Here is a 15,792-nt window from a genome sequence, read left to right as displayed (position 1 = left end):
GGAGACGTGGGAAGGGCCCCTGAATATACCGGCCGTCGTTCTGGGTCCGGATGCAGGAATTATCAGTTCGGGGATAGATGGGAGATGGAGGCCCCAAGAAGAGGAGCCCCTTTCTGCTGTGAAGCAGCAGGTAGAGACATGGAAGGAAACGCAGAAGCTAGTGTCGTAATCTGCGGGACGAAAGGAAGACCAGACCTGAAGTGTGACCATTAGATTTGGCAGCCAGAGCTGACTGGGGACCTGCAGGAGGACAGTTTCAGTGACGGGGAGGGAGCAAAGCTAGATCTTCTTCTGCCAGAGACTGACAGGTAGTCCCCAAATCCGATTTGTCCCCCACTGAGCACATGGCCGAATTTCACTCCGCAACGTCCCGGGTCGCTCAGTGAGGCCGAGCGATTGAGACTGGCCATGGCTGTGGGCGGAAATGGTATGAGAGAGATCTGCTCCCCACCATCCTCCCTGTGCCCCTTGTCCTGAGTCTCCTGGCCAGAGGAGAGGAGCCAGGGGGCCCCAAGGCCTTGGGGGCACAGAGCAACTCCATGGAAGGAGATGGTCTCTGAATCATGGTGCAGAGCCAGGGGACTCAGGCCAGGGAGGCCAGCAGGCGCAGACACTCTGGGGTTCGCAGTGGAACCGGGGAGCAGCCGGCCAGACACGGTGCCACAGATCCACAGAGCGGATCAGCGGGCAGTCCCGCTGGAGGACTGTGCAGGCCAGGACCGCCGGAAGTCCCACGGGGTCTGCCTGAGACCCGGCCAGCACGGAAGTTGCTCCCTGCAGGGACAGACGGTGTTGGAGGTGAGAGACGGCAGCTTCCAAACACCTGCTGGTACAGGCACACACTCTATGTGTTCATACTCACAGCCACGTTGGCTCTGGGACCCTGGCTCTGAGTCTACCGCTCAGGAATGGGCTGGTCACCGGCACTGTGGTGGTCCCGGCCAGCCTTGTGAGGTGCTGACACGAGGTCACGCCACGTAGAGACCCCAGGTCCTGCCCTGAGTCACCTCCTGCGACATGGCTTCAGCTTGATGGTGGTGGACCGGGAGTCATGTCAGACCCTCCGGGGTTCCGACCTAGTTCTGCTCCTCGCTCTCGGGGGACCTTGGGCAAGGCCTTTGCCCCACTGCCTCAGAGCCCCTTGTCTGCAAAGTGCACGAATCAGGCCGGATGATTATGATTTATAACATGTCTCTTACGAAGAAATGCCACCATTCCCCTTAACAGCCGCATCCGGGAAGCTCTGGCCTGGTTCTGCGGGTGCCTGGGTCTCTAACGGCAGATTCCAATGCCTCTGACCAGGGAAACCTTGCAGCCTGCAGCTGGTGTGAGTTACAAGAGACCCTCCCACGAAAGGCCTGGGGGGCAGGAGACACTTGCCCAGGAACAAGGAGGCCCTCGACAAGTAGCCAATATGTATACTTGTTACGAAGTCAGCAAGTTGGTCACCCCTGGGAGGGTCTGGGTTCTCTCTTTTCTTACTTTCTTCTTTTTAACATCTACATTTACAGCAAAGCATTTTCCTTCTGTTCCTGTTCCTTGTGCCCTTTAGGATGGTATGGCTCTGCCCTCCACAACTCTCTTGGTCCAGAGAAAAAGAGAATTGGAAGAGGATGGGGGAGTCCTCTGCCATTTTGCTTTTCTCTCTGGGGCCACCTTCCACTTGTCTTGGTTCTGCTTTTCCTGAAATAATAGTTAGATGGGACTTTGGAAAGGAAATTGCTCTCCTCATCTGCCAAAATATTTGTTTTTTTCAACTAGGGGACAGATTTCCCCGTTCTGTTGTGATTCATATTAACATAAAGTCAAACTGTCCTCTGATCCAATGCCTACTTTTGGAATGGGGAGGTGGCCCAAGAGTGTCCAGAAGAGACAGGAAAGCGAGCCTGGAAGAGAACATTTCCCATGAGAGCCCAGCATGGGCGGGGCTGTTGACGGAGACGGAGGGCCACCCAACCGGAAGACAAGCCCAAGTCCCGCCCAGCATGACTACCCCTTCGAGACCCAGCTGCGGTGGCAAGAATTCCCATCAGCCTTTGCTCTCCAGGCCCCCAAAGGTGCCTCCCGCATCAAGCCCAGTTATGACCACGGGGACGATGACCAGGACGGGGAAGCAAGACCCAGGAGCCACAAAACAGCCTGAGGAGACAGAAGGCGTCCACCTCTGCAGGACTAGGAAACATCCTGTCTGTCTAAATTCCAAGAACGTGGCCAAAGGAGAGATCATAACCACCTTTATTCTCCAAATTCTGGAGGAAATAGTTCTGCACAACATGGAAACTACTAGCTGCCAGAGTGGACTGAGGGGACTGCCGAGGGTGGCCTCCAGGCCCGGATCCACTCAGGGCTCCGAGAGGCGCCCTCGGGAGCGTCCTGCGGAAGCTGTGTGCTGAGGACACGGCCAGGAGCTCCGAGGAGGTGACCTGGCCACCGGTCCCCCTGGACACAGACACGGAGGGAACCCTTCCCCCACCAGGTGTGAAAAAGACCAAGGCTCCTCCGTCGGCAGAGGAGGACGAGCCGCGGGCTTCATCGGGGCAGGCAGCCGGCCACGGGGTCCGGCCGGGGCACCGGCACAAAGTGCACGGGGCACAGCAGCAGCGGCCACATCTTCTCGTGCTCCTTCAGCGCCTCGCTCAGGTGCTTTAGCTCCTCTGTCAGCTTCCCGATCTCTCGCCGCAGCACGGCGTTCTCCTGCTCCAAGCACTCATACTCCTGCACAGAGACACGGGGTGGGTGACGTGGTCGCTGCAGCCCCATTCCCTGCCGGGAGGCCGGCCTCCTCCCCGGGACAGCTCCCTCCGGAGCCGAGCCCCCTTCACCGCTCCTCTTGGCTTCCTGTTTCTCTCCCGCCACCAGGATGAAAGGTCCAAGAGGGCAGGCTGTGCTTTTTGAACCGACCTGACTGAGATACCATTTACCTCAAACAGAATACACCTGTTTGACGGGTCTCGTGCAGTGAGCTTTGGTAAGGGTCAACGTGCATCAAGAGAACGTTCCGTCACTCCTGAAGTTGACCTTGTGGCCCTGTGCAGACCGCCTCCCCTCCCCCAACTGCTGAGCAGCTCGGTGAAGATCTCTGTTGGGGTCACCGCTGCGGGCCCAGCTCCTGGAACAGTGCCTGAAACACAATACACCTCTGCTGACCGCATGAGTAAATGAAGGAAAGTATCCCTTCCCTTGGCTCCGCCCCCAGCTCTCACCTCTGAAGTTTCCACCATAGCGGAGTTGGCAGAGGCTTACACCTGCAGGGGCTCATAGATACCCCTCAGCCCAACCCACACAATGTAGAAACCAGACATCCAACTTGGGCTGGGCACTCTCTTCTTCAAAGGACAGTCCCTGCCTTTTCTGAGCTGCTCTATTAGAAAGCTCCTCTTTGGGGCGCCTGGGTGGCTCAGTGGGTTAAAGCCGCTGCCTTCGGCTCAGGTCATGATCCCAGCGTCCTGGGATCGAGCCCCACATCGGGCTCTCTGCTCAGCAGGGAGCCTGCTTCCTCCCTTCTCTCTCTGCCTGCCTCTCTGCCTACTTGTGATCTGTCTGTCAAATAAATAAATAAAATCTTTAAAAAAAAAAAAATAAAAAAAAAAAAAAAAAAAGAAAGCTCCTCTTTGCACTGACACAAAAGCTCTCGCTCCTTCACACCCATCCATTGGGCTTGGTTCCACCTTATGGAACCACACAGAGTAAATTCAATACTTTTTCAACATCGCAGTTCTTGTAATATTAGGAGGCAGCCCCATACCACTTCCCCTTAGGTATTCCCTAAGCTCAACTGTCTCAGGTCTCCTGAGCTCCTTGGGTTTTAGGACTTCTGGTCCTTCTGTCCTCCTGGGGGTCATCCCAACACACACTCTCACCTGCCAGGATCTATCTGGCAAAGAGTCATTCCCAGAGTGATTCTGGGGATGGCGTGACCATGCACAGGGAGATGCACGGGGGTGGCCTGCCCCGGGGACGGACCCAGGCCTGCAGCCACCTCACCCTGGGGACTCTCCCTGAGCTTGCAGAGAAGTGCAAGCTCCGTCTGCCTCTGCTGCTTCTCTGTCTATATCTGGACGATGCCTGATGTTCTGAAGATTAAGGGTGGGCTCTACGTCCACTTCTTCTGACTTTCACTGCGGTCACTTGGGCGTCTTCCAGCCTAGCAAAGTCTTTCTGAATCATAACGGGTCAGCTCACGGATCATGATACTACACAGCTATAAGCTGTCCATTAACTTGATAGTTAGGTCTTCCTTCTCTTCCTCCGAGTCACTGGTAAGTTCTACAGTACTTGGGCACTGGCAGATAGAAATCATCTTGAAGATGAGAACCTTATTTAAATATTCTTTTTTAAGGATTTTATTTACCTATTTGATAGACAGAGATCACAAGTAGGCAGAGAGGCAGAAGCAGGCAGAGAGAGAGGGGGGAGGAAGCAGACTCCCAGCTGAGCAGAGAGCCTGACAACACGGGGCTGGATCCCAGGACCCTGAGATCATGACCTGAGCTGAAAGCAGAGGCTTAACGACTGAGCCACCCAGGCGCCCAACCTTATTTAAATCTTGCTGCAATGTTGTTTACCGTGCTTTTCCTGACATGGGGACCCTACCTTATTATTATCCACCACATCTTTTCTCTTACTAGTAAATTTTCAAAAATAACACTAGAAAAGTCTGATCTTTTTACAGGCCCCTAAAGCGCATGCAAATTCTCAACTCTGGCCCTTTGCTAATGCTGTTCTCTTCCACTGGAGTACGTTCCTCCATTCCTGTGTGAGCTCAGCTCAAGCCCACCACCTCCAGGAAGGCTTCCCGGATCACAGCACCTCATGGAACCCTCATCATGTGTTCTAGTCAATCTCATATCACATTCAATCTTACTTATACTAAACAAGATCGCTTCCCAAAGATCAGAAATGTATAGCACCTAGGAGCCTCTGCTCCCCTCTCCTGTAGCTGCGCCTGATGGGCCACCGCCCAGTGACTCCTCTGCCTCCTTCTCGCACTGGCTTCCTTCCCTTCCCGCCTCTAGGCACCAGAGGTGCTGCACACAGAGGCCGTCTGAGCCTTCCCCAGGCAGACCCTCAGGGTGGTCTGGAGTATGCTCCACCCCGCCCCGCAGGCTGTCCCAGGTCAGGCCTGCTTCATTAGCCCATGGGCCCCCTTCCGCCTTCAGCCCTGCTGCCGGCCCCACTCCTCACGCTTTCCTCGGGCCTCTCAGAAGCTCGAGTCCTAGAGCCCGAGTTCCATCTACAATGTGGCAACAAGCCCTCCATGGGCCAGGGGAGGCGGTGGATGGGAAGACAGTCATCTCGGGAAGGCTGCCTGCAGCCGCAGGACGACGGGCTGCAGCTCTGTGGAGCGTGTGTATACACACACATGCACGCACGCACGTACACACACACACAACTAGGCACATACACACACACACACACAAACTAGACGTGCTCCTCACCTCCCAGTAAAATGGAGAACAGATGTGAATGGTTCCGATGAGCAAACATTTTAACTAGATTCCAAAAAACAGGAAAGTCTTTGCTGTGGCAGAATATCCCATTTCTGTAGTAGCTTGTTTGCTGGTTGAGTTTCGTGGCAGGATGCCCCGAGCTCCCGAGCCTTATCTCTGGAAGCCAGGAGGGGCCACGCTGCCTAATGTCTTCCTGAAGTAACACTGCTTCCCCCAAACCCCAGCCCATCAAGCTCCCCCATTTGCTTTCTCTGTGGGGATTTTCTCTTCTGGGATTTGACTTTTACTCATCAACCTGCTAAGGGACATTCATGGAGCCGAGGGAATAAAAAGGAGAGAAGAAGTCAAGATCTTCTGGTGAGACCAAACAACAAAATAAAAGGAGGAGGGGCACCCGGGTGGCTCTGTGGGTTAAGCCTCTGCCTTCGGCGCAGGTCATGATCCCAGGGTCCTGGGATCGAGCCCCGCATCGGGCCCTCTGCTAAGCAGGGAGCCGGCTTCTCCCTCTCTCTCTGCCTCCCTCTCTGCCTACTTGTGATCTCTGTCAAATAAATAAAAATCTTTTAAAATAAATAATAAAAGGAGGAGCTGGGGCGAGTGGAGAGGAGGTGAGAGGAAATGGGGGTGAAGGGGGAGTAAGACCCACTTCACACCGAGAAGAAGGTACCCAACTTCACAAACGTAAAAAAAATCTTACAGTGTGCAGAGGCCCCCCGACCCCAACAGGGAATTAGCTGGCTCAAATGTCAACAGTGCCGAATTCAAGAAAACCTGGTCTGGGCATCTAAGGGAGGTTGGCTGGGGACCGAGGGACTGTCTGGGGGTATCCAGGGTCCAGGACGAAAAACTGGCAAATGAGCTAATGTGGGTCCCCGGGGCCAGAGGTGGCAGTGAAGGCAGAAAGGAAATGAGGGGTGGAAAAGGCCATCAGAAGGGCACAGCCACACACAGACCCCATTTCACAAGCGAAGAAAGTGAAACTCTGAGAGCCACGATGACTTTTCCAAGGTCGTGCAGGCTTGGAACCTGACTTCAAGGTCAACTGCAGCCCTTGAGCAAGGAAGTAACTCTGCTTTCACTTGGCAGTGCCTGGCCCCAAATTTCCCCGTGGTGGTTACCAGCAGTAAAGGGCTGTGAGTGCTCAGGATTTTACAATAAAGCCTATTCCCTAGCCCCACCCTGACCTTCCCAGCAGACAAATTGTGTCATCAGGGAGGACTGTACAAATGGGTGTCATCATCAGTTTCTGAACCAAGGGGGGACGACTCGAAGCATTCTCTTAGAACAGGCAACAGCTGAAGAAGCCGTGACAACACAGACCACAACCGAATTGCCCAAGACATCTGTCAGTTGGTGACATTTGGGGTTCCTGAGGATGGCATCCCTGCCTTCCTTTTCTGACTCAACGTTCTTTCTCAGTCTTCACCTGGGGCTGCCTGGCTCGAACCAGTCGGACCCACTTCTGAGACACAGTTCTGCCTGCTGCAGAGCTGCACTGTTCACGCACGTCCTTATTTGTGGACGTGGACTCAGGCATGTGCCCAACCCCCTGAGAGGTGTAGCGCCTCGACAGGATGATTCGAAAAGCCACGGTGAGCGCGGAGGTGCAGACACACAGGCGTTAGGAACAGCTTCTCGGCACCACACTCGGGCTTCCAGCAACCACCTCCCCGAGGGGAAGACTCAGACTGAAGAGTGACCCCAGCCTCCCTCTGGCAGGGCCTGCTCAGGCTCTCCCGGCCCTGCCCTCCGGGGAGGTGGAGAACTAGGAGCCGGGGGAGGTAGCCCAGAGGCTTCTAGAAGCTGCTCCTGGAGGAGGTTTCTCAGGGTGCTGGAGGGAAGGGGGACTCAAAGTGAGTGAACGAGGCGGGCAGCAGAGAAGGGTGGGGATTCTAACCAAGCTCCAGATGGTCCCCTTCGTGGTATTCAAGGAAGGCAAATAAAGACCTTGAGTTCCTCTGAGAGATGCACCCATGTCACCCCACAGGATGGGACGGAGAAAGGACTGAGTACAGCCCTTCTCACGGCCGAAGCTCCCCTGGGAGTGGCGGTGGCCCTGGCTACCTGGTGGCAGCTTTCTGGACGCTTTAGTGTCTCTGAGACAGAGGGACTGATCCCATGTTTGAGGTTTCTGAGAACTGTGTCTGGTTCCCACGTGCCCCATGCTTGATGGGGCCTGGAGCCCGAGGAGGCCTGACGGGCTTTTCTGCCATGATCCAGAGCAGTGTGCTAGGTGCTCTGCCCTCAACTCACTTCCTGGAGCCACTAAAACAATTCTGCACCACATTTTTAAACCAGACACCCCACCCTCAACATACAGATTTTTTTTCAAAGTTTAAGAAAATACTCCTTTTTTTAAACTATATTTACTTTTTTTTTTTTTCTCTGTTGGCCGCACAGAACAAAGATCCCCATAACTGGGATGCCCTCCCTGGAAGGAGGTAAGGAATTACCGGCAAAGCTATGATTCATGTGCTACCCATTGACCCAGAGATGATGTTCCTCTTCTACAGCAGGACTGGGATGTAGTTCCATTTTCCTGAGCCGGCCACCTGCTCCCACACTGCCCCTTGTGACCAATAACACTAGTATGTAGCTAGTGACAGTAAAGATGGGGGCTATAGCTTTGGGGTCTGTATATGGATGGACCCACTGTCCTGGCCTCCTGGACACTGAGTTTCTCAACAAGACTGGCCTCGATGAGGTGATCTGCCGGTGATGGGTCGGCAGGATCTACTCTTCCTGCTCCACAGAGGCAGAGAAGGGAGTTTTCTCCCATGGAGGGAATGGGTTTCAGATCAATTAGCCCCATTTCCCAAAACAGCACCTGCCATATCTGATCATGTGACATGGCATGTAGACCGCAGAAGAAGCTAGGAACCCTACCCTTAGAACCCTAGGTTCTAAGAGGGATCAGGCAGGAGTAAATGTACCACCCTAACTTTCCCAGGCACCTGGCTCATTTGGGCATCAAATCCAACAATGACAGATACGGAGAGAAACCGTCTTCTTTGACCCTGTAGGATTTATGCTACCTTCTGAGGTAGGCTGAATAAGGGCCTCCCAAAGATGTCCCAAAGACGTCTACATCCAACCTCTGGAACCTGTGAATATGTGACATTATGTGGTTAAAAAAAAAAAAGAAGAAGAAGAAGAAGACCTTGCAGACGTGATTAAGAATCTGAACGTGGGGAGATTATCCTGGATTATGCAGGTGGATCCAATGTAATCGTAAGGATCTTAGTGAAAGAAAAAGTCAAGAGTCAGAGGAGATGTGACAATGGAACAGTGTCAGAGTAATGCAGCATGAAAAAGACTTAACTAGCCAGTGCTGGCTTTGAAGATGGGAGAGGACCACAAGCCAGGGAACACAGAATTTTCTAGAAGCCAGAAAAGGCAAGGAAATGGATTCTTCTCCAGACCCCCTGGAAAGAATGCAGCCCTCTTGACACCTTGAGTTTAGCCCCGTTGAGTCCCATTCCAGATGCCTGACTTCCAAAACTGTAAGATAATAAATCTGTGTTGTTTTAAGCCGCCAAATTTGTCGTCATGTATTACAAAGTCCATAAGAAATGAATATACTTTCCTGAAAACATACTCCTATGCTTTCAAAAATAGGAAGGAGATCTTATTCCTCTCTTTGTGACCTAGCATCAAGGCCTTGTCCATGGTAGTGCTAACAAATATTTGTGGAATGAATCTACCCGCTCTTGCTCTGTGGAAGGTCTTATCGTCATTTAGCCACCACCACACACATAATCACTTGGGACTTACAAATGAGTGTCCCCTAGTGTTTCCTTATATTAATGCACCTGGCTGGGACCAGAAGCTTCTTGAGGGGAAGGGCCCTGGCTGTCCAGCTGGCACACAGGGTCTGAATGGAGGGCCATGCCCTAACTGGGCCACAAGTGCCCTCTGGGGTAATCTGGTAACATGAGGCTAGAACCAGGACTGCTTCAAACGCAAGGGGGGACGAAGAAAGGAGACAAAGGACATTCCAACTCCTCTGTGGGAAGTTTACAGGACCAATTCAGGCTGGGAAGGATCTCCTCTGACCCTATCTCCTTTTAGGGCCCAGCCTTCCTGCTTCCAGGAAAGAGTCTGATATTCGTAATTTATGCCCACTGTGAATTTCTATCATTGGTTGTCTCCCCTGGAGTATGTATATCCTAAACCTGTTATCAGTTTACCGTGACAGGCTTTTCAGAGATTGTTTTTCCCCTCATAATACCTCGGTATCTGCTACGTTGTCAATGCCCCCAGACCCCTCTTGCTAAGACCAGCTGTGACAAGACAGCAGGCAGGGAAGGGCTAAATTAAAATCCTCAGTGATTTACACCAACCTTGTCTAAAGATGAGCGTTCAGAACTATCATCAGTTCTTTGCACAGACACTTGGATACCTTTGAGGCCAGTGCCTGATATGGGGCAGTTCCCATGTTCTGTCTGTGAGATTATGTGGGATTATGCATAAGGGTAGAGGAAAATGGGAAAGTTTAGGGTAAATCCCAGGTTCCTGACGTGGATGATGAGAAAACTGGTGAGCTCCACTAACTTCACTTGAAGACAAGAGGAGAAGAGAATGTCTCAGGGTAAACACACATATCAGAGCCGTGTTGCATCCAGGCAGCCTGCAGCCCACCCATCTGAGGACATCTAAGCAGACACTGGAGATAGGGGGTCGGGGGGCCTCCAACTGAGGTCTTGCCTGGAGTAGTCAACGTAGGGAGCTAATGCTGCGAGAACAGATGAATAGATCGTATCTTCAGGGTGGGAAGGAGAAAGGGCAGCGTCCGAAAGCCTGGTCAACACCAAAACTTAAGAGAACTGACAGAGGAAGAGAAGGTAGCAAAGAAACGGAGAAGAAAGGTGGTTAGGAAGGTCCAGTGGGAAATGCGGTCTTTTAGAAGCTGAAGACCTTGAAAGAAGGTCTCAGGAAAGGGGGAAGGTCAATGGTGTGAAATGTTCAGCAAGGTCAGCAAGGTCACAGTCGATGAGTCTAAAAGAAGTCCTCGATCAGGTAGTGCCAAGGCACTAGGGGTCCCCGCGGGAGCAGCTTCTGCGGAAAGGATGTGTGTGCGCACGCGCACGTGGCCTGCGTATGGTCACGTGCATGCGTGCGTGTGCGTGCATGCGTGCGTGCGTGCGTGCGTGCTGGGGGGGGTGGGGCGGGGCGGCAGAAACGCCAGCACAGAAGACTGGGAAATAAATGGCACTGAGCGTATGGAGACAGCAGGTCTCTCTGGGAGGAGCAGGGAGGGGAGGAAGGAAAGAAAACAAATGGGGCTTGAAAAGGAATTGGGATCGAGAGGAGGTTTTGTTTCGTTTTGTTCCGATTTATAATGAAAGGAACTTGAGAGAGGAAACCCCCAGCGGATGAGGGATAAAGATGTCCGTGAAGGATCGGAAAACTGGGCTGGAAGGATGCAGTGACATGAAACGTACGTGTCCAAATTGGTGGTGACCAGGACGTGACCTTGGGGCCACCCCCACAGCTCCTTTCCGTGGCCTTAATGTGGCTCTGCCCCAACCACAGGCTCACCTCGTGGAGTTTGTCAGCCTTCTGGGTCTGCTTCTTCCGACTTCTCTGAGCAGCAACTCAGTTTTTTTCTCTCCTTCGGACCTTCCGGTCATCATCGTCTGGGCTCTGGGGCGGAAATGTGTGGTTAGGTGCGCTGTCGGGGCGCCTTGCTTCGACCTCCTCTGCCCTGTCCCTTTCCTCAACATCACTTCACCATTTTATTTGCAGTCCTGGCAATGCTTGTTGCTATATGGGTGGGACAGCCCTAGCCCCTTGTTCAGCCTTGTGCCCTGGCTGAGTTTAGCTGCTCATTCCATGACCCCCCTGAGAAATGTATGGTGAGACTGCCATTTAAAAGATGAGGATAAGAAACTCAGAGGGGGTAAGGAACTTGCTCCAGGTATCACAGCTAGACGTGGGTAAATGGGAAGTGCAACTCAGGTCTGTTGGACTCCAAACCAACGTTCATAAACTTCTACCCCACAGGGTGTGTGCCTGGAAGAGGTGCGGTGTCAACGTGCATCCGAGAACAGGGAAGGCAGAAGGCATGTGCTATCTGGAACTCGCTGTGCGGCAGGCCTTACCCCGCCACAAACAAACAGGTACTTTTGATACTGCATGCACATTTTACACTGACAACTAACTGCAACCACACAATTCTACCAACACACCAAATGATCTCAGACACTTCATTTGAACAATGCTCGATGGACATTTTCACAGGTCAGAGTGAATCAGAAAGCAAACTCATGATGTGTCTTGAAAGCTCTCAGCTCTATATGAGATACAACCACACCTAGTTGAATCCTTCAAGAGTTATCCTGAAACAGGCAGGATAATATATATATATATATATATATATATATATATATATATCTACCAAGATGAAAAACATTTCAGTTACAGAAAAAACATGGAGAAGTAGAGAGTATTTGCTTTCCAGAACCCTGTGAGAAGGTACCAAAGGGCGGGGATGTGGTATGCTACCTTTAAACAGTTTAAAAGCCAAGAGGTTAGTGGGATACAAACACAGGAAAGCTACTCAGTTATTAACATTAGTGGAGAGCAAATATTGATAATATAAGATAATGGGTAATTTCAGTTATTTTATCTGGTTTTGTATTCCAAATAGGAGAGACACTTCTCCCCAAACTCTGGTGAGTAAAGAATTTTCAGTATACAGAAGAATATAAGCCTATAGAAGGAGACAGATAACATATTATAAATAATATAACAAATAGATGTGGTCTGGAAGTAGTGCTTAAGGGAACAGGCACAAGGTGTTAAAATGTAGCTTTTCAGAGGCAAAGAAGTCTTGGTTAACATAACCAGGACACCACAGGGGCAAAATGTGGTTTACAGGACAGAACTCTAGCTATAGAAATATATAGCCACTGGTTTTGTCTCTTACTGTCAATACAGCTTGGGGGAAATGGCTTAAATTCTCTGAATGTTCAGTTTTCTCATTTATCCTAAGTGTGAGTCATTCATTCTCTCAGCAAGTATTAACTGAGTACCTGCCATGTGCCAGGCACTGTTTTAGGCACTAAGATGCATGCCCGGAACAACCGATTGGTAATGACTGCATAAATCATTCCAACAGCCTAATGCTTGGGACTAGCATACGGATAAGATGAGATTTTAACCTAAAGCTCCCAGCACATGGTATGCCCTTAATAACCTAAGGAGGCTACTATTATATAGTAATAGGTTACTACTATTACAGTAACCTGTGGAGGTTGCCATTTTTCGAGTCTCCCGTAGTGCTTGTCTCCAAATCATGCCTTTTTGTTCACAATTAAAAAGTCATAGGACCCAAGGAAGCAACCTGCATCCTGTCCTCTGGGAGCAAGACACTCTAACCTGAATGTAATCACCTATCCATATGGTCACAGCTGAGAACCCAGCAGTAACATTCAATCAAAACAGAAAGAGGGGAGCCAAGTGTTAAGATAATCATAAATTATTAACCATATCTTAATTAGTCATAAAAATTTCGAGAGGTTATTACTATATTCATTCTACAGGTGGGGAAATTGAGGTTCAAAGAAGTTAAATAAAATGCTCAAGGCCACTCAACCTGTGTGTGGTTAAACCGAGGTCCAAACTCAGAAATGTGTGACTCTCTAGCGTCACCTGATGATACTATGTGCCAGGCATCAAATTGGGAAGGGGAGGAGGGGGGACATAACGATGAAGACTCCCTCCAGAGCAACGGAGTGGGAAGTTCTCTGATTGCCATCCCCGCGGGCAACTTTATCTGTTTCCGGAGTAGGCAGTTGTACATGTTGCCAGTGACAGCACAGAGGGCTGAACGCGGGCCAAGGGGTTTCCACCAGCAGAGGGACTGGAGTTCTCCCGCTACGGGGCCCCCACCCCGCACCCTTAGGCTGATGGGTCGCGAGTTCCCCATTCGGAGGGTAGATGTTGGGAGTGCCTGGACACGAGCTGCCCCTTCGGGCCGAATTTCCCCTCTGCACACACTGGCGCCTGCGAAGGGCCACGCGCGCCGGGGGTGGGGTGGCAGCGGGCGCCAGCGCGAGGATGGCGACGCCGGGACAGCGCGGATCCCACGTGCGGAGAAGCGTGGACTGTGCCCGGTCGTCTGCGCCCTGCGGCCTCTCCGCTTCCCGGGGCGCAGGAGCCGGGTCACCGTTCCGGAGGCGGCGGGCACTGTGCGTGAGTTGGGGACCACCGGGCAGAAGCGCCCGCGGGATTCCTGCCCCGCGACCCCACTCCTGCCGGTCTCTGGCTCCTGCAGCGCCCTTCACCCCAGCACTCAGCGTTCACCACCCCGGAGCCCCAGACCCACCTCCTCGTGCCCCTCGGCCCTCCCATCCCCGCACGCCCGCCGGCCTCCCTGAGCCTCTAGTCCACTACCTGCGGCTGCGGCTGGTTCCCAGGCGCCCCGACGCTCCTCTGCAAGACGCTGCCGGCCGCCGGGAGCACTTGCGACATGCCGGGCGCTCCTCGGGCCCGGCCCGCCGCGCCTTGCACGCGGGGCGCTGCCTGTCAGCACTCTCCGGTCACCCGCATTCTCGCGGCCCCGCACCTGCCGCCCTCCGTCCCCCCCCCCCCCCACCCCGGGCTTTCCGCTCTCCCGGCGCCTGCGGCCGCCTCGCTCCTCGGGTTTCCCTTCCCCGGCCACGGCCCGCCCGCTGGCGCATCCGGAGTCTGCCCGCTCCTCCCCTCACTCCCGCCCCGTTTCCTCCTCTCCCCGCCCTCTCGCCGCACCTCGGGGTGCCAAATCCCACCCCTGTCGCGGCTTTCCGCTGGGTCCCTGCGCTTCGTGGAAGTCACGTGGCGGCTCCGGAACCCGGGAGGGAACGCGAAGCCCCACTCACGAGAAGGGACGCTGGGGCCCGAGGGGTCAGGGAGACGCAGCGCAGCCTTTAGGGTCCTTCGAACGCTCTTCGGGAACTCAGGCTGAGAAACACAAGTGGGTGGCTTGGACGGGAAGGGGGCTGTTTCCAGGTCCCATCTCGGCATCTTCCTGTGCGCCCGGGGCCCCGCCTTTCCCTAGCGCAGGGGTCAGTGTTTAGGGACTTTCTTCGGGGCGATCGGTCGCCCAGGCTCCATCCTCACTCCTTCCTCGACCCAGGGCTCCCCTGCCCGCGAGGCGCAGGCCAGGAGCCCGCAGCCAGCGTTGCCTAGTCCCAATGCCCACCCTGAGAGCCGCGGCATCCCAGGGCCTGTCTGCGGGGGCATGTGCCCTTCTTTCCAGGGACGCCGCGGGGCTGTGGGGGAGAGCGAGACGGGGCGGCCCCGAGGGTGAATTCCCTCCGTATGGGGTGGGGAGGAGGAGGTTGTCCTGAGAGCGAATCTACCAGGGTGGAAGTCACTCTCGACCTGGTCTGAACCTCAGATGCTTTTTCCTTTAGGTTAAAGCGCCAGGTGCTCTGCCCACAAGTTAAAATGCGAGCCTTAATGCCAAGCTGGGGACAGGGTAGAGGTATGGGCGCTTTCCCCTCCACCTGCCTGCCAGTGAAAAGATACAAAGTCAAACAGTATCGTACTTGGGCCCACCGAAGAGAAAAACGAGCGGTTTCGGGTTTGTGGTCTGCTTACTGTGAGCCCCTGGAAAGAAAGATAACCGCGAACGTACATGGGCGGGTGGAAACCAGCGCCAGGAGGTCGGATGTGCCTTCAGACTGTGGTTGCTTCAGTGTTGAGGCTCCTGGGCAGCAGCAGGGGATGGGGGCGGGCGCTTGGGGCTCTCAGGCCAGCGCATGTGGCTCTCTGCCAGGATTGAATATCCTGGCAACAGCTTTGAGATGCAGCTTGAGTGAACTTGGTTGCCTGGCCTGGAGCCAGGAAATAAGCAGAGGATCTTGTCTCTGGGATCAGGGGATTCCAGCGACCCAACAGAAGGCTGAGGTGCAAGGCGGCTGGGAGGACTGAGGGTGGGAGCAGCCCTTTTCAGGGACAGTGCCTTACCCTTATACCATCAGGGCTACACAGGAGCCATCTCTACGCTAAGTTATCCGCCTCGATTTATTTTCTCATCTTCCGTTTATCCTTTTCCCATGCTACATCACTCACGGTTGCCCCGGAGCTATTACTTTTGCAAACCACACAGGTACACAGTCTTCCTAGTACAGCGCTACACACACACACAGACACACACACACACACACACACACACGCAGTAAATTCATTGTAGTACATTGGCTGAGAGCCTTCAATTCCTGGAAACATAAGGACTCTAGCAAGATAGGAAAACCTCTGGGTCAAGTGGTCTTGAATTTTCAGAAGTGCTTTCATTCTCCAGTGCTGCTTAGGAAGGAAAGGGTAAGGTGTAAGCACAGCGGACATTTAGGTG

At 53.3% G+C, this 15,792-nt stretch overlaps 1 protein-coding gene and 1 pseudogene across 2 annotated transcripts in view; both read right to left on the bottom strand.

Annotated features, from left to right (window-relative positions):
* LOC308356155 (kinetochore-associated protein NSL1 homolog) overlaps positions 1-15,792 on the bottom strand; it is a gene marked incomplete at its 3' end in the record, with an annotated part of 431,182 nt that overhangs the window by 205,805 nt on the left and 209,585 nt on the right. The window lies entirely within an intron of this gene.
* On the bottom strand, positions 2,224-14,006 carry LOC308356157 (basic leucine zipper transcriptional factor ATF-like 3; annotated as a pseudogene). Its single transcript, XR_013968490.1, has 3 exons — positions 13,851-14,006; positions 10,992-11,096; positions 2,224-2,715 (listed from the first exon to the last, which is right to left on the bottom strand). The product of XR_013968490.1 is annotated as a basic leucine zipper transcriptional factor ATF-like 3 (transcript).

This window comes from Martes martes (genome assembly GCF_963455335.1).
Source record: "Martes martes genome assembly, chromosome: 15".
In the NCBI taxonomy this organism is placed as follows: Eukaryota; Metazoa; Chordata; class Mammalia; order Carnivora; family Mustelidae; genus Martes; species Martes martes.
This window is presented reverse-complemented; position numbering and strand designations above follow the sequence as displayed.